Raw genomic sequence first — 23,114 nt, 5'->3', positions numbered from 1 at the left:
GGTGTTTCATACAAAGAGGGGCAGGAGAAAAAGAGAATGTTCTCCTTTCCACTGGAAATGCTGCACCATAGAATTCTTAGATATGACATCACCAGTTTCTGGTTTCACAATAAGGCGTCTTAGTTGCTAGGGCTGGTAAGCAGAGAATGGCAGGAAAGGGAACTTGGTATTTAAAATTCTATAACTGTTACATGTTCGGATTGAGAAGCTTCAAATAAATAAGCCTGGTGTTTTATTTGAATAAAGAGGAGGTCACAGGGGAACATAGGAAAAGAAAGGTACACAGGCATACCTAATTTAGAATATGCTTACAATAAAAGTGAAGTCCACAGAAGACTTTTATTTAGTTCCAAGGAAATTAGAGAGTTATCAAACAGATTTAAGGACATACCTGTTAGGATTTTAAAAGAAACAAATTTATAGGTAAATTGTACCATTTCCAAAGTATCCGAGGAAACAAGATACAAATATTAAGTTATAAAAATGTTTTTAGAAGTTCCACTCAACATTCTGTGCTCAGAGCCTCGGATTGTGAGAGATGTTATTGAGGCTAGCGGCAGTTCAAAGGCAGATACGGCATACATCTAGAGAGACTTGATGGTCGGGTTTATTGCCCCTGAGACATTTATGACTTACGAAAAATATACTGAGAAAAGCTGTGGCCAACCTCTGAGACAACAGAAATGTAACGAAATGCGTGTAACCCTGTTGTGAATTTATTGTACTCAAAATACATTCAGAAGACTCAGGGTGAGGAAAGGCAGTCCCAAAAATCTCTGAACTGTTCGAGTGGATTTTAGGAACCTCTGTGACCTAATAAACAAATAAGGTGTGGTGGGAACTAAAGTGGAAAATCAGGATCCCAGCCACCACCTTGCAGCATGCTTTCTGCAATGGTGCACAGCAGAGCAATCTTAACCAGAATGGAGCAAACACGAGCCAGACTAACCCTGCCAGAGACCTCTTATGCCTCACCGTAGTCAGCAGGAATTCTACAGAGGAATCTCGTTTTTCTTGACGTGTAGTAGACGGGGAACTTTTTTTTTTCTCCACTTGGGTGAAGCAAGGCTCTCTGTGCACACCTGCCATGGATATGAGTACTCCCTGCTTCTGGCAATAGAAACTGCAACCAACCAAGCCATGGCTTACACAGCTTAATTCAATGGTTCTATTTCCTTTGTGTAACATTGCCAAAGATGGGCAGTCCAAGGCTGGCACAGAGCTTCACTCCCTCATCCAGGGGCTTAGGCTTTCTTTGTTTTTCTTTTGAACTCTTTTAGCAAACGGATTTTACTTTCAGGCTCGACGCTCAGTGTCATTGCAAGACCACTGTGTCTCCTGGGGGGGGGGGGGAAGTAAAGCCGTGCCAAGTAGACTCCTCCCTCCTGTGAGTAATTCCCACCTGCTCATATTTCATTAGAGAAAACTATGCCTTACAAACAATCCCTCCTTCCTGAGAAGTTGAAAATAATATTTTTCTAAAAGTATGCCCATTCTGGGTATGGTACTTCCCATCACTGGACAGTAAGTAAAAGATGACTGGCAAGCAGCTGTCATGTTTATCAAACTGGCACCCAGCAATCATTCAGTGCCAAAATCAGACAGTGAAGTTTGTGACCGGAAGCCAGCCTCAAGCCTACCCAGCCAAATCCTGAAAGCCCACCTATGGAGTACTACAATCTAATGCTGTTACTTCTGTGGCCACCTTTCACAATAGTTGTAAGCTGTAGCCACAGGACAAAATTGTCTTTATGCCTGCATTCTGATAAAGGGTCTTTGAGGATGGCTTGTCCATGACATAGCAGCACAGGTGACTAGCTACTGGGGACCATGGCCTGCACTGCAGAGCCAAAGGAGCTACCACTTGGCTCTTCAATGTCAAGATGGGCTGTCACTAGACTAACTAGGCTATCAGCATGGACTTTGGCCATTCTGCGAATCTATGGGTTGCCGTAAGAATGTAAAGCTATGCAAACACTGGGGAAGTAACAGAGAATTGTTTTCCTTGATCCTTCTTTGCGTAGGGATATACAACAAACATTGAGGACTATGGGAGAAAGGCCAAAAACATAAAACATCACAAAGATATTGAACCTATTGAACCCGACATTCTTAATTCGCTAGATCCGCACTGAGAACATCCCGTCTGTCTCCAGACCTCTTGTTGTGTGAAAAAATAAATCCCTACTGTATAAATAATGGTGTGTGAGCACTGTTGTCTGACACTGTGCTCATTGAGCTGAATGCTTCCCTAAAGATAAAGCTTAGGTCCAGGAGGTTTGCCACATAACCCTTCAAGAGAGAGCAAAACCCAGCCGTACCATCTAGTTATTTGAAGAGCTGCTCACTTTTTCTTTTTAATCACAAGTTTCACGGTACTGTAAACTCAAGCCACGGAAACACAAACGGTCTAAACTGTGCTTGGATTGAACACTAGGTTCCTCACCGTCATAGGACCTAAAACGACACACCTGCCTTAGCAGCAATAGTGGTGGACATTTGAAATCCCACATACCCAGAAAGCTGAGGCAGGAGGATCATGACTTCAAGACCAGCCTGGTTTACATAACAAGAGAGTGTCAGAAAGAAAGAAAGAAAGAAAGAAAGAAAGAAAGAAAGAAAGAAAGAAAGAAAGAAAGAGAGAAAGAAAGAAAAAGAAAGAAGAGCTACTTGTCTAAACTAGAAACCTCACCTGTCTGTAACTGGGAAAAAACATTATTTCTCTCTCATAGGGAATTGCAATGTGGAAATTGAAAAAATTTTAAGCACATGGTCTTTGGCTAAAATGGTTTAAAATCATTACTATCTGGTAAATAAAAATACCTGCATTCATTTTTAGTTGTTCAGTTTTTAAACCCATTAACAATGTTTAATAGCTGGTATCCTGGAAGAATTTTAATTGTAGAATTTAAAAAATAAATTTTCTTGTTTCTGTGAAAGAATCTGTGTTTTTAAAGACATTATGCTTATAAGTCTTATCCAGAAATTCTTACTCTTTAATCCTCATTCACCTGAAAACCAGTTGGGCGTCCTTCACCACAAAGGTATATCTTTTCATCCCCACATTTCCACGTATCTATTCATATTTGCTTTTCTTTGCCTTCAGCTATATTACTCAGCCATCAATCAAGTCATACTACAAACTGAACACCTACCATATTAAGAACAGTCTCAAAGAGAAGAGAGAGAAAGCAAAACAAAAATACTTTAATGTTTTTTTGGTTTTTTTTTCCCACAAGAAAGCATCCGTTGTTCAGTAGGTAACTGTCACCTGTTAGCATAGGTCTGAAATATGACACCTGGCACTTTGAGATACTAAAAAATTTATATTATTACATAGTAATCTATTATTACATGTTAATATGTAATCATATATACTCAGTGCAGTCTGTTTACGCTCTCCCTCTTTCTACCTTTATCTCCTTCTCATCCCTCTCGGGCATGTTTCCTTCCCATAGGTCCCCCTCCCACATTTGTGAATCTTGCTTTGTATGTTGCCCACTTGTTTAACCAGGATGTGCTTTTAGGCCACGGGTTTAGAACTAAATTTGGGGAACAAAGCATAAGGAAGAACCCATCAGTTGCCAAAAATCATCAGGAAAACCTATGTATGGCCCACTAGCGCCTTCTCCATCTGTGACTGGATGTTGACGGAACTAGTCCTGTGCAGGCCTGGGGCATACAGCTATGGTTTCGGTGGGATCACACCCTGAAGATAACACTTCCCAGCCTTTCTAGCTTGTTCTTCTGTTCCACCTCCTCTTCCAAAATGTCCCCTAAGCTTTAGAAATGTAAATGACCTGTTTTGAGGGCTGGGCACTCATTTATTCTAAGCATCTTAGGCAGCTGTGAGCATCTACATTTACCACAACTCTTACAAAGGGAAGCTTCTCTGTTTAAAGACAAGAGTACCATTTGTCTCTGGCTAGAAACAATAATTAGACTGTAGTTTGACACCATGCCAGCCTAGATAAACAACAGTAGTGACCTTTATCCTAGGGTCTATGACCTCCCTAACCAGTGAGTTTATGAGGTTTCATATAGGAGCATAGGGAAGTGATTGCTTAGAGCACTGGTTCTCATCCTGTGGGTCATGACCCCTTTATGGTCACATATCAGATATCCTTCATAGTAGATATTTACATTACAATTCATAACAGTAGTAAAATGATAGTTAAGTTATGAAGGAGTAGCAAAGTAATTTTGTGATGGGGTCCACCACAACATTTAGGAGTTGTACTAAAGGGCGGCAGCATCAATCACTGACGTGGAGGGAAATGGGTGACCCAAAGGCAGCTGTGTCACCAGAAGACCAGAAGTATGGGTGACAAATCACAAAAACTGTATCCCTAGTTGCCTACACAGATGGCAGGCATGGCATGCCAGCCAGAGTCTCCTCTCCCCAGCAACTGTTATTCCTTATATAACAATGGAGAGGTGCCTAGTAAATCTTGTAAGCATCAGGATCTTGTTGAATTTTGTAAGTTTTGTCTTGAATATAGTGGGCAGCCTGTCCTCCTGGGGGGACTATTTCAATTCAGGGGAAATGGTTACACAACAGTGACATTGCCCTACACTTATACTCTGGAACGGGTCTGTCAAAGTAAAAGTTGTCTCTTCTTAACGATCTTGAACTTGTGACCAAAGAATAGGACATGCTATCAGATCCAGCTAGCTCTCCCCTTCCTTCATAGCAATGTAATAGATATGTGTCCAATGCCCAAGACACCTGAAAAGAACCGACTGCAATCATTGTTTATAGCAATTACTTCAGCTTTAAATTTAACGGGACATTTGGAAAACTCTTCTAGGCTGGGAAGAACAAAGCAAAACTTCTTCGCACATTTCCTAAACCAGGAATATACAAGGCTGGGGAAAAAAAAAATGTTCTTGTAAACATCAGTTATTGTAAAAGTTGAAAAACTAGGTAAAACCAAGTATGATAAAGTATTCCTCCAGGCTAAATCAAAAGACTTCTGAGAGTTTTTCTGCATTTATATATTGGCCTCAACCCATAAAGAAAAAAAATATCCTTTGATTTAATATTCCACTTTCACAACCTATTCTATATGAATATCCTCAGAAATTTACTTTTTGCACATTGTTTTTCTTTTTTTTTTGGGGTGGTGTGCAAATTACAAAATGACAGCATATGTGCTAGTGAATAAGAGAAGAGCTGGGGAAGGATGTCAGCCCACATCCGCCTCCTAAGCAATGAGCCTCTGTGCTGAGCACAAACCCTCAGCTCTATGTGAGACCCAGTGGAACTCTCAGGCACCGAGATAAAGCATTTACTGAGGGCGGCACGTGTACAACTCGGCCAATCTCTTTAAGTCGTTATTTAAAATTTTTGTATACTTGACATCAGTGTGATGAGGCAGCACATTTTTTTTTCCCTCTGTAGTCACTCATGCTAACATCATCCTGGACGCCTTCACCATCCTCCCTCCACTTGGCCTTCTCTATCCCTGCTATGAAGCGAGCTGCTTTCCTCCTCCTGACTCGGCTGCCACATAAATCTGTTCTGTCCTGGGTTCCAAAGGTTTGACTTTTGCAAATGGCCACACATATTCTCTTTGTCCTCCAATTGAATTTGACGGGTGGCTGATGAAAAGGCTAAAGAGAAGGGAACAGTGACTGACTCCCAAACCCAAATCCACTCCCCCATACATGCAGCTTCTTTCTGCCTTGCTGGATTATGATTTTCTTCTAGGATTTTGCCTCTGAAGTCTCACTGACTCCACCTACCCAACCTCATTTCTTCAGTTCTCCTGGGATCCAATAATACCATTCCTTCCAGTTCCCTATGGACTGATGGCTTCCCACCATTACCAGTTTGTGGCAGCTTCACCGGCCATAGTTTCTTCTCTTAATTCAGCCTTTACTCCTGCCAGGATTAGAAACCAATTAATATTCAATTTCATTAAACCTTTTCTGTAGTGCGATTTATTTATTTAAAGGAGCCCTGTTTGACCCTATGACCTCAGTGTTGGTTGGCTCTTGGACTGTTGGGAACAGGAGAGGATGTAAAAAAAAAAAAAAATAGGGTTGGAGAAGACAATTGGTGCAGGAAGAAAGAAGAATGAGTGGGACTAGAGAAGAAAAGAGACTGAGGAGAGTAAAAATAAGAGACAGTTGAAAATGAGTTGGGCTAGCAGAGTTAGAAGACAGTTGGTGACAGGTGGGTCAAGACAAGCTGAACTGAGCCAAAGAAATATTGTTAGGAAACAGGTGAAGAACCCATGAGGAACCCACACAAAGTAGAAAGAAAAGCAAGACAAAAAAAAAAAAAAGTCTACGCTGTTCAATGTGCTAGTGTGTTTCCTTCAATTCTTCTCTACTACAGGGAATCTCAGATTGGTCTTTTAAACATAGCACATAAAGTGAAAAGCCCCCGTATGGTATTCCCATATGTGCTTAGCTGTGGTTGGTCACACACATACACACTCACTCTCCTGTCTCCCTACTCTACTCTTTACCTGTATCCAACTTATACCCCAAGTTTTATTATTCCGTCACTATACTTCCCTCAAAGCCACCCACCCCGCCCTCCACATCAGCCTCTTCATTTTCTGACCTCTACCTACATTCATTGTACACAAACACATATACATCAAAATTAGAAGCTAGGGTCTCGGAGGACGTGTGGCACCCATCGTTTTGAGCTTAGGTGACCTCAATTGTATACTTTCCAACACCATTTTCCTGAGATGTTTGTATTTTCATTTTTCTGTATGTCTGAATGAACTCCACTTTCTGATTATTGTGACGAGAGCAACAATAAACACTCGTGTCTCTGTGGCAGCACACGTGGATGCTCTTTATTATGGGGATGTGTGTGTCCAGGTCGAGGCTGGGTTGCCTAGTCGTTCTATTCTCAGTTTATTTAGAACCCTCCACTCTGATTCTTCAGTGGCTGTGTCGGTTTACACTTGCACTGGAAGTAAATGTTCGACCTTCCTCAGATCTTCATCAGCATTTCTTGTCCTGTGTTTTCTTGATAATAGCCATTATGACTGAGGTTGAACAGATTTTTCAGAGCAGCTGCCATTTTCATTTCCCGGATGCTTAAGGATGCTCAACATCCAGTTTTCATGCTTTCTTATAAAAAAACAAAAATTCATTGATCACTTGAATTTCTTCTTTTGAGAAAAATTTGTTCAGTCTAGTGACCTATTTATTTTTTGGCAATTTTAAGCTTTGGGATATTAAATTTCTTTTACTTCTTTATATATTCTGGATATTGACTTCTTCTTTGAACTATGGCTGGCAAGAAAAAAAATGTCTATACATACTATACACAGAGGCAGTCTTTTTCAAATATTTTCCATCTTTGGTTGGTTGAATTTCTGGATACTGAGTCTTCAGGTAGAGAGACCTGGGTCACTCTACTTTAGCACTCTGAACAGCAACATTCAACATGCTGAATGACTACTTTCTGGCAGACCCAATATTCTAGAGCTTGTGTCATCTTGAGGATAGTTGCTAAATCTGTGCAAATATTCTTAAAATGCCATTGGATAAATACAATAGATTTCTTAATGTGAAACTGAAAAAAAAAAACATAGAAAATTGCCACCATAAAAAAGCAAGATACAAATAAGAGTATTGAAAATAAGGAAACCAGGGGCTGGAAAGATTGTTCAGTGGTTAAAGGGTGAATATATTTTTTCCAGCCCCAGTAACTAACTAAAATGTCATCATATTTCCTCTTTGAATTCATTTGTAAATATCGTTGGGTCAAAGTTCAGAAACTACCCAGTGTTTCATGCACTGTCCTGAATGGTGAAGACACACCATTCAGAAAAGAGAGAGATTTTAGAGCACGTGGGAAGGACAAGGTGGGAATCCCATGAGGGTATATAGCAGTCCCAACACTAGCCACAGCCTACTCTCTCCGAGGTCCTGGATTTCAAACCTTTAAGGGACCAATCTGTCTTCCTTGTCCCTGATGACAACACAGGGAATGGGTGATTGCAATTCAAGAAGAAGCAGAAGGGCCCCCAGCCCAGCATGTCAGCCCAGGCAGCTACAGTAAGCAGGCCAGAAAGAAAACAGTCTCAAGGAACAGACTAAAGTACTCAAGGGGAGAAGCTGGGAAGTAAAACTGCTTTCAGGTTCTGTGTATACACCGCTGTTTGACACCGCAGCCTTCCTGGCAGTAAGTAATTGTATGAGCTGCAGATAGAGCCTCAATTCCGTAGCTCATTGTTGAGAGGAATGTAGAAAAACCACTTCCCATGTCACTTTAGAGCATTGATTCATGTAGACCAGATTTCTGATTGTGCAAATTTGTGTTTGTATTAAATAACATCTTGTAATGTAGCCCAGGATGTCCTCAAATACATAAATTGAATATAAAGGCAGAAAACAATTAAGAAAAGATTACTTTTCAACAATTCCATTCATCTGCACTTTTGGAGTTTTTACTGAATATTTTTGTAACTCTCAGGTATAAGGTCTTTTTTCTTTTTTCTTTATTACATATAAAGAATTGGTAAGCAAGAAAATTCTGTCCCCAAGATGAATCTGGAGATAAAATCAGCTTGCTGAATGGGCATTTATTCAATAGCTACAAGATGAAAGCATAATTGTGTAATCAGAAATTTTAATCAGAAATTAAAAATGTGTGAGGTGGTTCTACTCTTTTCTCTACAAAAGAATAATTAAACATATTTTGGCAAGATAACCCTCTCCATTTTTAATCATTTTTTCTCAACATGCAAATGTTTATTTAGTATTTTGGTTTTTACTGGTATAGACTTGCTGAGAAACAGATTGATTAATACATTTCTACAAAGCAAACAAACAGCTCTCAGCTCACATGGAAAGACGTGGGTAGGTAAAACAGACTACTCATGTGAAACGGGCTGCCATAGATTACCATAAACTCTCAGATTAAAACAATTAGTTGGATGTTGGGGGGAGAGGATTGCTCACTGAGAAATGGAATGCTGAATGAAAAAAAAAAAGTCTTGGAAATAATTAAGAAAGTCCAATCAGTTTTGAAGTGTTGGCCTTACTCTTACATGAGAACTCTAGGATGACTTTTCAAACAAGCTATGAAACACACTGGTAAGCCACTTGGAAAAGAGGTCAGCGGGACATTCCCACCGGAAGTTAGGCACATGATCCAAACAGTGAGAGCACCGAGGCAGTGGGCGTATGTTTGAAGATGTTCAGCATTTGTATTATGAGAGGCAAGTCTTGTGGTGAAGACTGGGGAGTGCCCAAAGAGACACCTGAAAAGTCAGGACCAAGTTTTGCATTTTTAAAGTCAAAAACAGAGGTTATTTAAAAGACTGAGCTATCATTGCATCACTCACGACTGGCAGCGCTTATAGGAATATAACAAATAATTCCTTGCTCTGAACTATATGGAAGTTTTAAAGCATTTCCTTCAGAGGCATTTGGTTCTTCTTCACCAATTCCCTAAATCCCAGAGGAATAAGAAGAAACTCCTGGGAGCCGGGCATCGTGGTGCACACCTGTAAACCCAGCACTCTGAGGAGCAAAGCAGATCTCTATGAGTTTGAGGCCAGCCTGGTCAACAAAGTAAGTCCAGGACAGCCAAGGATACACAGTTATTCCCTGTCTCAGAAAACAAAACAAAACAAAACAGAACCCCGTGGGATCATCATCAAGGACCTCATGAGGTTCTTTGTTGTACAACCAAATTTGTAAAGATGAACAGTAGTGTTTTCCACGTGGGGAAAATGGTCCTTGGCAAGTTATGATTTCCCTCAATTATTTAAATTAGTTGTAAGTGTCCCCATAGTCATCATGCTGATTTCATCTTGACTGTAGAGTAAAGCTGAGCCTGGCACTTCTAAAAGTAGCAGACAGAAATGACAGAAACAAGTTTTGATGGTGTGAGGAGGGGACAAGAGAGGTCAGAGAAGGCCCAAGGATGACGAAGCCAGTGTGAAGACTCCAATTACCGTCACTTGCTGTGAGGCCTATGGGTGCTGAACAGTACTTGTGCATGCTGTTTGTGCCAGTTACTTGGTGTTTCTTACACAGTGCAGAAAGAAGACAGAGATGGGAGTCTTTTTTTTTATTATGTTACATTTTTTTAAATTTTATTTTTTTTCTTATCAGTTACATTTTATTAACTCTGTATCCCAGCTGTATCCCGCTCCCTCATTCCCTCCCAATCCCACCCTCCCTCCCTCATCTCCACCGTGCCCCTTTCCAAGTCCACTGATGGGGGGGGACCTCCTCCCCATTTATCTGATCCTGTTTTATCAGGTATCTGAGAATCGAGTCTTAAAAGGCAGAATTTATACCTAAGTACGCGTTTTAAAAATCTATATCTCAAATGGGGAATTGACTCACTCTTTCCAAGCAGATAAAATAAAGACTGACGTTTGAAATAATCTTGGTGTTTTTCTGATTACATAATGCGTTTCCTGACCCTTTCCTTTAGTTTTCTTTATTGTTTATTATATGTATGTATCGAAGGTCTTTACTTTGTAGACCAGTCCTCCTTCCATGGATTGAAGAGGAAGAGAGAGGGGGAGCTGGGTAATAGGAAAAGCTGCCTCACGGCCAAGAGAGCTAGATGCTATTACGCATGCCTCATTCAGCAGTCCTCACAGTAAATAAATGCAAAGAGTTAGTCATAGTTCCCCGCACCCGTCAGAAAGTCCTACGGCTTAGGAATGGAATTCCTTGGCTCCCGGTGATCGATGAGTAGATGTTTTCACAACTCCAAGCCGAGGTCCTCCTCTCTCTTCAAAACACATCACCCCGCCCACCCTGCACTTTAAAACTACTTGGAGGAAGGCTTTAGGCAATCAAACTTATCTTTACCTGATTATGAACATCTGAGCCGAAGACGAAAACACGAGGTACATGTGGGAATGGGAAGCAGGATCCTGGAATGTCAAAAGCGAGCTACTGGCAATGTTCCTCCTCACCAGCCCTGCAGAAGCAGTCACTGGGGTCACCATCCTGACCACTCGGGAACCTTTCCTCCACCCTGGAACAACTAGCAGCTTAGCACTGATACTGTGCCTTCCATATGGTCTCCAAACTTCGTCTCCATTTCGGAAGTATAGCAAGAATCCAGGAAACAGTAGATATTACCCAGTGCATAACTTCCCTTTAAAAAGAGCCACGCACACAGAGAGAATGGTCTGGTACAAGTTCCACTGGTCAAACTCTGAAGTATGCTTTTCCAAGGACCATGATTTTATTAATAAATAAATAAATAAATAAATAAACAAACAAACAAATAAATAAAACCTAGAAGGGCAGGGAAAGTTAAAAATCAGCTAATGTCAGATCTAGCAGCTGCTGTCTTTTCCACCCTTTTTCTGGTAGAAGGACTTTAAAACTGTCATCTTTTACCCAGCAGGATTTGACTTGGCAATTGATAGCTGTCTTATTGAAGAGCTTTTGTCCCACAGGTTTAAAAAAAAAAAAAAGTTACATATCCCGAGCTGCAACTGCCTTTCAAACTAAAACATATGCACACGGCAGGCTCTTACAAAGGTGAAACACTGCATCTTTAAGTAATCTCATAGAACATACGCCTGCCAATCTGCAGAGATACAGTGCCAAACGCTGAATTTGGTGATTCATCGCCAATGACGTCAGAACAGGTCCTAGGTGTGTTCTACTAGTTTTGTTTTTGTTTTTGTTTTTGTTTTATCGCAACACATTGCCTTTCCATCATGCTGCTTCATGATGCACCCCGTGAGAAACGGAGGCTTTTTAAGCCACTGTGGGAGATAAGGCAATCTTCTCCCCCGTGGCAGTCAGGCAGAAGGCCATTACCAGGGTGTTGCTAGTCAACCTTGTAGAGATGTCAACATTTGCTTTTGATGCCTCTGTTTCATGGAAACTTTCCAAGCATTTCTTTGAAGTCATTAAACAACCCATTCAGTTTTTCTCCATTTGATTCTTCCTTCTATTTCTGTCTGAACTGAGTTCTTAATCAATACAGATTCCTATGCATATGTAAGAACAATGGACTAACAAAAATCAGATACCTTGATACGTTTATTCGTACGTAATGAATTAATAGGTAATGAGACTTCATTAAGCTCAGGGCATTGTTATAAGTTATAACTCAATGAGGAGAGAAAAGGGTATTGACTATTGGTTGCATTATAAGGTTATACGTGAGATCTGCTGAATCTGTATGACAAAGTTGTAACCATATTTCAGAGAAGCAGCTGGCTGCGCAGAAGACCAGATAATTCACCAAAAGCAAATGCCCATTGTTTAGTAATACGTTAGAATATTTTATTGTCCCTGGCACTGCTCTGTGTCACATTGTACAGGTAAGAAGGAGCTTCCCTGCCCTTAAATTCCTTGCATTAGATTTGACCAATAACAGCATAAACAAATAGTAGAAGCAAAGGCAATGAAAACCCAAATGATTATCCCTTTACCATTGTGAAGCCAGTGAAAAAGCTATACAGAGAACAGTTGAAGACTTTCCATCCTTTATGCGTACAACTGTGAGATCTTGGATGGTCTTTCCTTGTGTTAGTGGTGATCCAAAGACTCAAGAATCTTTCTCTGACCTTCACTTCCTGAAGTTTGTCAACACTCTAAAATTGTGTATCCCTTCCCCCCTGGAGGGCCTGTGTGTGAAGCTCTGGTTGAATCTATTGCAGACAAGAGGCTTCGATAAGGTCAGAAGTCGAATCAGGAAATAACTGGTCCTACAATAACCACCATCGTCACCAGTGTTTACAGAATGCCCATAATGTGCCAGACACTGCATTAATTCATGTCTCATGAAAATGAGAAAGTAAACACCAAAAAGGGGGAAGTTATGGTTGTAAAAGATTTCTCGAAATTTCAAACACTGAAGCCAGAATTTAGGTTGGACTAGAAGGGAGGCTATTTTGTTTTGGTGTTTTAATGTGTATGTGTGAGAGAGAGAGTGTGAGAGAGAGAGGGAGAGAAAGAGAAAGAGAAAGAAAGAATATGTGGGGGGGTGCTTGTATGCTGATGTGCAAGTGTCTGTGAAACCTAGAGGTTGGAGTTGGGTGTCCTCCTCCACGGCTCTCTGCCATATTTTTAGACAGGTCTTTCACCGACTGGGAAGGGTAACTGGCAGAAAGCTCCAGCATCTGCCTTGTTTCTGCTCTCTAATGTCTCGGTTGGATGAGTCCAGGTGTTAGCCATCTCTCTCCAGAGGACTTACCACATAATTGAGAAATCTTTTTCAATATTTCTGATTTTTAAAAATTATTTTTTGCAGACCCTGGCATCTAATTTTCATTAAAGAAAAACAAAACACAACTTTCTTCTTTCCCTTTCCTGGGTCAGAGGCCGCTACAGTGAGGTCTAGGCATGGGTAGGTAGAGGATCCTTTTTCATATGATCTAGGCTTCCTGGAGAAGTTACTAGACTTCTTCCTTGGCTCAGGACAGCAGGACAATGGGTTCCAACTTCTTGTATTTTTTCACAACCTCCTGGTAATGCTTGTGAATTACCCCCTCACCCCCAAAAATCATATTTCATAGCTATGCAGCGAAGCTGTGATATCTGAAGTTTTAGTAGGTACCCAGAATGCCTCTGGTAAGAATGGTCTGCAAAGGACACTTAAATCATACTACATATGACCATACTTAATGATTCAGCAGAAATCAGGGCCAACTGTAAGCCTGTCAGCACTTCCTCACAGACAGTGGAGTCCTTAGCATGACACTGTCACTTAATGACAAGCCAGATAGTGCCTCATAATGTATACAAACATATATAACTCCATGAGTGTCCATACTATGAGGAAAAGTATTCGACTAAAATATTTTAATACTTTCTATAGAGATATTAAAACTCCTAGAACTATATTCTGCAGATCTATTTGTCAGTTTTGTGAAGCTGAACACATTACTATATCTTTATGACCGATTCGTCATCTGCATTTCAATCCAGCTGATAGGCTTTATTGCAAGAATAAAATAAATTTATGAATGCTAAGTGCTTAGAGCAGAACTTGACATTTCTTAAGCCCTTGATACATTTTATATACTGCTCTTGTGACTTTGCTATCTAAAGAATTCTCATTCTCCCCATTTGGGAGGCACCAGGCTTCATTACAATAAGATTTGAGACTGAGAGCTCTTTGGTTACTAAGATGGGTTTGGGGGTTATTGATTAGCATTATTTATGGGTAAGTTTTGCTTTGTGTTGAACCGTAATATGCTTCCTTGGGATTGACTTCCACTGTAATGGTAAATTTCGATTGTCAGCTTGGCTGGATTAGGACATGCCTAGGGGATTAGTGAAGCACACCTCTGACCAATGTCTGAGAGTTCTTCTCCAGACATAATTTGATTATGTGGACTCTGATCTAATGAACAATTTAATCCTTAGAGGGATTCACAATGTGATAGTATAATTGGGTGAGGGTTAAAGATAGACTCAGGCTTGTTGAAAAAAATTGGTCGTTGTAAGTATACCCTTAGGTCTCTGTCTTGCTTGGACCCTTCCTCCATGTTCCTTTCTCCTGTCTTCTGTCTTCCATGATGTAAACAGATGGTCTCTGGCACACAGTCTAGCTACCATGATGCTCTGGCCAAGTACACTGGGCCAAGTGACTATGTTTGATTCCTCTGAAGTCAAGAGCCAAAATAAATCTTTCTTCCTGTCAGGTATTTCATTGTAAAACACAGTAACACATAGTTCATCTTACACAATAAGTGATACAGAGCTCATCTTACATTAATTTCTCCTTACAGGTTCCGCCCATGCCTGGGAACAGATTTTTCCAGCAACACTAGAACAAGAACAAGAGCATCTGTTTTGTGCTTTCAAGGCTCGATCACATCTATGATGTCATTTGAGACTTTGAGTAAATCATAAAAAGATTATCACCATTGCCATCTTATTGATCAGTAACTATCAGCCTTAGAGAAGTTATTGACTCAAGATCACAACTAGTGTGTTGGGTGCTGAGAATTAAGCGCATCCAGCAACATATTCCATTGGCTCATGAAAGAAATATCGCACACCTTTATCTGCATTTTTTTTTTTTGGTCACTCTGACTTGAGTTTATTATCATCTTGAATTCAGCCAGGACAATTAAAACTATTCAAGGAGGCAAGAGTTTGAGTGTCTCGTCACAGCTCCAGTCAAGAGCAAAGAGAAACAGAGTGTTGTGCCCTCCTTTGCTTGCTGGTACCCAGCTCGACTTCCCTACAGTGATGGATTGCAATCTGGAATTGTAAGCTGAATAAACCTTTTCTCCACACACCCACCCAACACACACAAAACCACTATACATCTTCCAATCATGACTACATCAGGAAGGAATTTCATAGAAAACCCAAAAGGAAAGTTGGAAAAGGGAAACTTGGGAACCCTAGAATAGAAGTGGAGACATGTAGGCTAAACTATAGAAGTTGGGAATTGAGCATAGCATGGGCTACCCTGCCCTAAGGAATGACAGCCTACGGCTCAGGGAGTAGAGAACAGCAATCTCTTGCCCCTTTTTCCTCCTCACCCTCTGATCCTTGGCTTTTGTCTGACAAAAGTGACTGTGGAACAGAGATCTGAGGACCTTAGAAAGGAAACGTGGTTCCTGAATGACAGAGAGGCAAGGAAGAGGAGTGGATCCGAGAGCAGCCTGGCTGTGAATGCGTAGTGGGTTCATTCTGAGGCTGCCCCGGGTCACTGGACACAAACTCCTAACCTTCATTCCATTTGACTTTCAGTTGACTTTCTAGGTGTTGTATAACATTTTCGTTTCGTTTACAAATTGCTAAGTTCATTTACATCCGTATCCCATTAAATGTTTTGAATAGGGCAAGGATTTATGTCAGTTACTGTAGAGTAGCCAGGGGCAGACAAGTGAAACACTCAATTCAATACTGAAATTTAAGGAAATGGCAGCAAAAGCTGACACTGAGGTATGTATTTCAGTGTGGTGTGTTATTAAATATAAACAAATGCAAAATTCCATGATATGCAAAACACAGAAATTGGTGTTAGCCAAGAGATAGCTAACATTCATCAATCATCATCATCATCATCATCATCATCATCATCATCATCATCATCATCATTTTACAATGTATTTACTTTGTATCCTGGTTGTAGCCCCCGCCTTCATCTCCTCCCAGTCCCACCCTTCCTCTCTTCCCCTGCCCAATGCCTCTCCCCTAGTCCACTGAGAGAGGAAGTCTTCTTCCCCTATCATCTGACCCTAGCCTATCAGGTCTCATCAGTATTGCCTGGATCTTCTTCCTCTTTGGGCTGGCTAGGCCGACCGCCAGGAGGAAGTGAACAAAGAACAGGCAACCAAGACAGACCCTGCTCTCCTTTCTAAGGGACCCACATGGAGACTGAGTTGCCTATAGGCTACATCTAAGCAGGGGTTCTAAGTCTTCTCCATTCATTGTCCTTGATTGATGCATCAGTCTCTGCAGGCCCCCCTAGGCCTAGCTGTTTGGGCTTTGTTGGTCTCCTTGTGGAACTCCTGTCCCCTCTGGTTCCTTCTATTGTCCTTCCCCAACCCTTCTTTCATAAGACTCCCTGAACTCTGCCCAAAGTTTGGCTGTGAGTCTCTACATCTGCTTCTATCACCTGCTGGGTGGGATCCTTTCCAAGGACATCCATGGTAGGCTTCTGTCTTGTTCCTTCTTTCCTACAGCTTCCAGTGTTTATCCTGTTTGCCCTTCTGAATGAGAATTAAGCATCTTCCCTAGGTTCCTCCTGTTTGTTTAGCTTCTTTAGGTCTGTAGACTTTTGTACGGTTACCCTATATTATATTGTTAACATTCACTTATAAGTTAGTGTATACCCATTCTTCAATTTTTAAGCAAGCTGTCGTGTTTTTACTCTAATCTTTTCGTCTGCTACTGAAAGATGGAATAACTTTATCAAACATCTTTCAAGTATGTTAATATTCTTGAGAAAGAGAATATATGAGGGTCACAATGAGACATGCAAGTTGAGAGAATGTGTTGAAGAAAAAGAATTCAGAGTTATTTTTGTACATATTCATGTGTGTGTGTGTGTGTGTGTGTAGAAATGCTTTTGATTGGTGAACCCTCCGGCTCAGTCCACCTGTGCCAAATGTCCCAGAGATGCCTGTTCCATCATCTACTGGCAAGAAGGGGGCCTAGTGCAGGGGGTACAGAAGTGGAAAGAGTTACCTGAAATTAAAATACTTTGTAAATTATATAAAGCATGTGTTATTGTAATGTGTTCCACTGCTGAGTATCTCAAGTTGTCCTCCTAATTAAATACTTTCTCTTGATCTCTCTATTTAATTAATTAATTAATTAATTGATTGATAAAAATTTAAAGATGCAGTTTTAGAAAATCCTACTCAATTTGGTAAAGTAGAAGCTTATCATTTGGGAAATAGTTCAAGAAAAAGGTGAGGGTCTACAAATATTTTATAGGAGAATCTCAAATATGAATTAAATTGTCTAATTTATTAAAAAAGAAAAAGAGAAACTAGCTTTGATAAGGAAGAATATCCCAGTTCACCAATGGCTTTTGCTGAGGAATACAACCATTCTGATGTACTTTACTCCAGAAACCAAGAACAAAATGCAGAAGTGACCCCAAACTGAGTCTCTAGGCATGTCCTTCTGTGCTGCCCAAAGGAAGCATGCCTAATAAGTTAAAAAGGAGGATGATTCAATTTCCATGCATCCTATCAGGGCTCTCAAGGGATCATGTCTAAAAGTAAGTTTGTCTCTGCATAAGGTTATGAATTATCTTCTAAAGGTGATACAAAGATGCTAATATGGATATCCTTAACTCAAATCTATAAAAACTTTCATGCTTAATAGTTTTAATGTCTTCTGAGATAACGTGATTGCTTTTCAAACAAGTCTCTGTCTCTCTGTCTCACACGCCTACACACAAAATGATAACATCCTCTCGAGGGACCATCATAATTAATGCTTTGGGAAAGATGAAAAGGGATAAGCAAAGATGAACAAGGTGGTTTGTGTAAGAAAAGATATTTTTGGGTTGTTAATCATGGAGATGGTAAACACTCGGAACGAGAGGCCCACTCTGAACTGAATACATCTCATTATTTCTGCCTAAAACCACCCACTGGAGACAGGGCCTCTTGGCTCAATCATGCTTTCCCAAATCTTTGCAAACTTGTAAAACCGCCAGCTGACTCAACAAAGTAGACACATTCTGACTTCTTGTGGTTTGATATTTAAATAATAGATTTTATTATTTAATTGATAGTGAAACTTGAACCTAACGTTTAATGATCAGCTTGAAATAGTGAGACAAAATAACTTAGGCCTGTGTGTTGACCCACTCAAGCAATATTACAGTTACATAATTTTATCAAGTATGCCATGTTGTTTTGACAGGGACCTAACTTTCAATTTAGTAGCATAAAAACACTCTATTATTGTTTTCATAATAATTCTCAATTACTTTGACAAATCTTATAATCCTCAATTTTTCAGAATTATGTCCCTAATTCAATCATTTTGTTTTGAAGATATCTCTAAATCATATCAGATGAAATATAAATAAAATGCGATTTCATTTCTTCTCTATAGAACTGTATCTCTCAATGGTAAATATAGACAATTTTAAGTAAATAGTGGCAGAAATATCCAGTGGTTTCAGGTGCCATAAAACACAAAAAACACTCACGAATCAATCTGTAGCAGCCTGATTCTGTACATGCTTACAAAATCCCTTCAAAAGGCCCTCAGGTCAGCATCTGCACTGTGATACTGAACTAGTTTTGCTCACAAGATTTGTGAGCAATTTCTGTCCAATTACTTGTGGACAGAAACAAAATTTATATTAGCATATTCATGAGTATACAAGAAAATAAGTTTTAACATAAATTTCTTATGAATAAAAGGATGTTGCTGCAATGAAACCCTCTGGGGTAATTTTCATAACACAAGGTTTATTTCTTCATTCCAAAGCTTCCACCCCCAGGGTGTATATTCAAAACTGAACTTAATGCTTCAAAGAGTCTATTTGGAAAGAAGTTAAAATTTGATTTTGTAACTCTTTTTTTTTTTTTTAAAGATGTAATATATTTACCCTTGGGAGGGCACAGCACATACAATTCAGAGGATTTTTAAAATGGCTTATTTCTTTAAGTGAATTAAAATGTCCAGATTTTTATTCTGACCACATTCACATCTGAGGACATGAAAGGGAGGCTATTTCAAACCTAAGCTGAGTATCAAGTAAGCCCGGTCTCATGTATTCCTCGTGATCCATTAGTGATGTACATTTGATGAGGTAATACAAAAGGTCTCTCACAGTGAGCTCTGCATTTCAGAACATTTTGATTAACTTGGTTATATTTCATTATATCTCTTATACTTGTGTGATTAATCTCATTTGGTTCATAAAGAAAATCTTGAATGAAAATATTCATATTTTGGCAAAAATATATATAGTATAGATAATCTGGTAACGGGAGGAAAGATAGTGATGAAATTAGGACGCTTGACACTATACGAACAACAAAAATGCTAAGAAAAAAAATAAAGGCACAGGTTTGTAGAAATGATCAAACTGCATTAAATATGGAAAGCCATTAGATGAATTTGTTACAGCAAAACTTCAAACACAGCTTCTGCTTAGCATGTGAATTACCCATGGGTAGAAGCCCCACGACCACCATCTTGAACCCATATCAGAATGCCAGCGGGAAATCCCCTGAGGACTCCAAGAATAAGTGGCTGAGAAGAATGTCATCGGAAGCTGTGTTATATCTATCAATTAAAGATGAGGCTGGCAACCGATCTTCTATGCAAGACGTTTATTAGGTGGATATAAAGGGAGGGGAGGAAGGGAGAGCAGGACATGATGGGGGGAAAGAGAAGGAGAGAGGGGGAAAAGAGAGAGGAGGGGGATGAGAGGGGGGCGCCCCGATAGAGCAAGAGCAAAGAGCAAGAGAGAAGAGCAGGAGAGCAGAGTAAGAGAGAGAGCAAGACCACGTGTCAGGTTGTCTCTTTAATGGCCAAGGTAACCACGCCTTCCAGGTGTGGCCACCTGGCCTGTGACACATGATGACATCATAAGTTGCTAGGTAACCCAGAAGCAGCTTTTGTTCCAAAATACTAACATTCCTTCCTTTTTCTGTAATTAAAAAATAAGGAACTTGGGCTGCTTTTTATAAGGTAAATTAAAGTATGTAAATTTAGGTTCATTGGAAGCAGCTCTTGATTGTCATGCAAAGGGGTTAAGAGAGAGAGAATTATAACAACAAAATGGTCAGATTACAAGGTCAAGAGTAAGGGCAGCCTTTGCCCTGGAAAATTTAGGGTAGAGTGTTGTCAGTGGAGAGCTTCCAGCCATGCAAAGCAGCAGATAGAGACTGAGAAATGCTGGGAGAACCTGAAGCTGCTTGTCCTGGTCCTGAAGCACACCATTTCAGCCTTTTGTTAATAATAAGTGAATAATGGGCGTAGATTCTCTTCTGGCTACTTCCTGCTGGCACTGGGGGCGCTGTAGGGAGGTCAAAAGGCTGAAATGTTGGCCAACTCCAGGAAGAACAGGCTGTTTTGATGCTTTCCAGGGTCTGTGAGTACATCCATGGCTGGGAGGGAAGGTACAGGTCCAGCTTGATGGACGTCTGTGAGGTCAGAGTTGAACACTTGTAGCTGCTTTGGCGCTGTTGTGGCTATAGGAAACATCTGTGTCTGGCAGGACACTGACACACACACACACACACACACACACACACATATATATGCAAAGATAAAGTTAATTAGGTTATGGGAAAATCCTTTAGGTATACATTGAAAACTTTTGGGAGAGCAAACAGAAGTAGAAGGTTTGGATCAATGAGACTTGAACATGTGAACCCCCGTCTACCTGGGGGGACCTTTATTTACCCAATCACTGGCAATAGTTAAAAAAGGCTTTGGTTTGGTTACGGAAGTGTGTAAACTTAGAGGCCCTCGTGCTAGCTGGCACTAGGTGTAGAAACTTAAAATTCTCCAGAGGACATCCTATCTGGAGGGACGGGCATCTGGGCGTCTCCCATTGGGGGCAGAAGTCAGGGACCTTCCAAAGGTGTCCCAAAGGCAAGCTGTGACTTGAGCGAGAGGTGCTACCTGGTCCAATAGCTCATCAGCTTTTGGCCAGAGACCGGGGTGCAGATGCCCAGCAGGGCATGGCTGGGGGCACGATGGTTTACCCAGCGCTAGGTCTTCCCATGAGTGAGAGAGGGGGAGAAGATACAGTCTGCGAGTGGGGATGTATTGCATTGAAATATACATTGTAGAAAAAGCAGTAGACATACATATTTGTGCCAATGGCATAAGTATTTTTTAAGGTGAGCTCTGAAAAGGCAAAAGCCTTTTATGAAGTAAAAGGGAAACTCACTTGATCTTAACTTTTAGTATAAGCATACATATTATGGACTCTTACAATCTTGAGCTTAGAACCATACTAGTACATGGTATAGTGGAATGTTTTTGTATTAGAGTCAGATTAATAAATTAGAGCTCTATTGATAAAGGTCAAAGTTCTGAAGGTTTTGCAAGAACAAGCTGAAGAGAGATTCTGGAAATGAGCACAGAAACTGTTCCTCTTGCTCAGTCTTCATTTCTGCTTCCTCCTTGCAAAATCATTGTGGTGCTCGTGGATCATGCCTCCAGGGCGACTGGCCTGGGACAGGGAACTTGAGATTTAAAATCTTATCCTGACCTGAGAACGGAAGGTGTGGGACAAAGCTCTCTCCTTGTTTCCGTGCCCTCCTCAGGAGCACATGGCACCACCCCCAGGGGACTGCAGGTGGCCAGCCCCTTAAGCTGTCCTTTGTGATCTCTCCCCACGCAAACAGGGCATCGCCAGCATCCTTGCCCAAGCGAATCAAACACATTCATCCTCAAAGCCCCTCCTCACAGCCCCAGGTTTTTTAAGTTCCCTGTTTCACACGAATAAACCAGAGAGTGTCGTCTGCTTAGACTGGCTTTTTATCCTGAGCTGTAACACTGGGGAAAGAAGAACCACCCTGCTCCCTGAGGAACCACTGCAGTCGCAGCTGGAGCTCTCCCAGCCACTGTGGCCTTCTGCTCTTCACCGGTGTCAGTGCCGCTTGCTCCTGGCCATTCAATGTGGCTCTGCTCTGCGCCGCAGTTCCCAAAGCAGCCACCCCATTCGACTGAGTCAGGTTGCCACCCGATTGCCACCTGACTTGGGTCTCAGAGCCCTGAACTCCCAACCTCTGCCTCTCTGGGTTTCAGAGCTCCAAGCCTGCATTACCTCCATTACAGAATGAAGCAGCCGTTCTGTCTGCCAGAAACTGGGCTTCTGTGGTATTTGCTTCTGTCTGCCCTAGTCCTGTAGCATGGATCTCGTTCTGAGCTTCCCGAGGGAAGCAGAACCTGGGACACCACGCTTCATCCGTTTCCACCCAGAGGCCGGCAGAGCTCGGACCTGCCTTTGGAAGAACTGCCCACTTTCAGTCCGGTGCCCGTTCCCAAAAGCAGCGAAACTATAGTGTCCCGGAGCAGAAGCAGAGCATCTCAGAGAGGCGCAGGACCACAGGTCATCCCTACCGCCAGACAACCCTCGGTCCCTCAGCAGAAGCTTCTGCCTATCTTCACTTTGTCCTTTGCATTAACAGCTCCAATTGAAACCATATCCCTCTTTGATAAAACACTTTTGCGTTTTGCATTATCCAAAAATATATTAAGAGCTGGATTAGGCCTCTAATCCAGCATTCAGGCTGTCAAGAAGGATTGCAGTGAGCTCAAGGTCAGCTTGTTGTTATATAGCTTGTTCTAGGCCATCTTTAGAAACATCGTGAAATCCTATCTCAGGGAAAAAAAAAATCAAACCTATTGTTACATGGGGTCCTCATAATAGCCCCATGTAGTCAAGGCATTTGTCTTCATCTGTAAATGAGGACACAGACTCCAAGGAGGACCTCATGTAAGTCAGTAGCTCGTGAGGGAAAAAGCCTCATGACTATCTCCCGCCTTGTGTAGCCACAGCCTCTTCCTTTGTGCTGCTCCAGCTGTGGCCATTTTTCTACAAAAAAAAAAAAAAAAAAAAAAAAAAAAAAACTAAGCTGATGGAAGAGTCATCTTCGGGTTTTGTTTATGTCAATGAATTAGCCTGGCTCCTCTTCACACTACTTTTTAATGAAGTGGACAGAGATGAATTTATTTTA

This window comes from Psammomys obesus, unplaced genomic scaffold, assembly GCF_907164565.1.
Source record: "Psammomys obesus unplaced genomic scaffold, mPsaObe1.curated_primary_1811, whole genome shotgun sequence".
In the NCBI taxonomy this organism is placed as follows: domain Eukaryota; kingdom Metazoa; phylum Chordata; class Mammalia; order Rodentia; family Muridae; genus Psammomys; species Psammomys obesus.
This window is presented reverse-complemented; position numbering follows the sequence as displayed.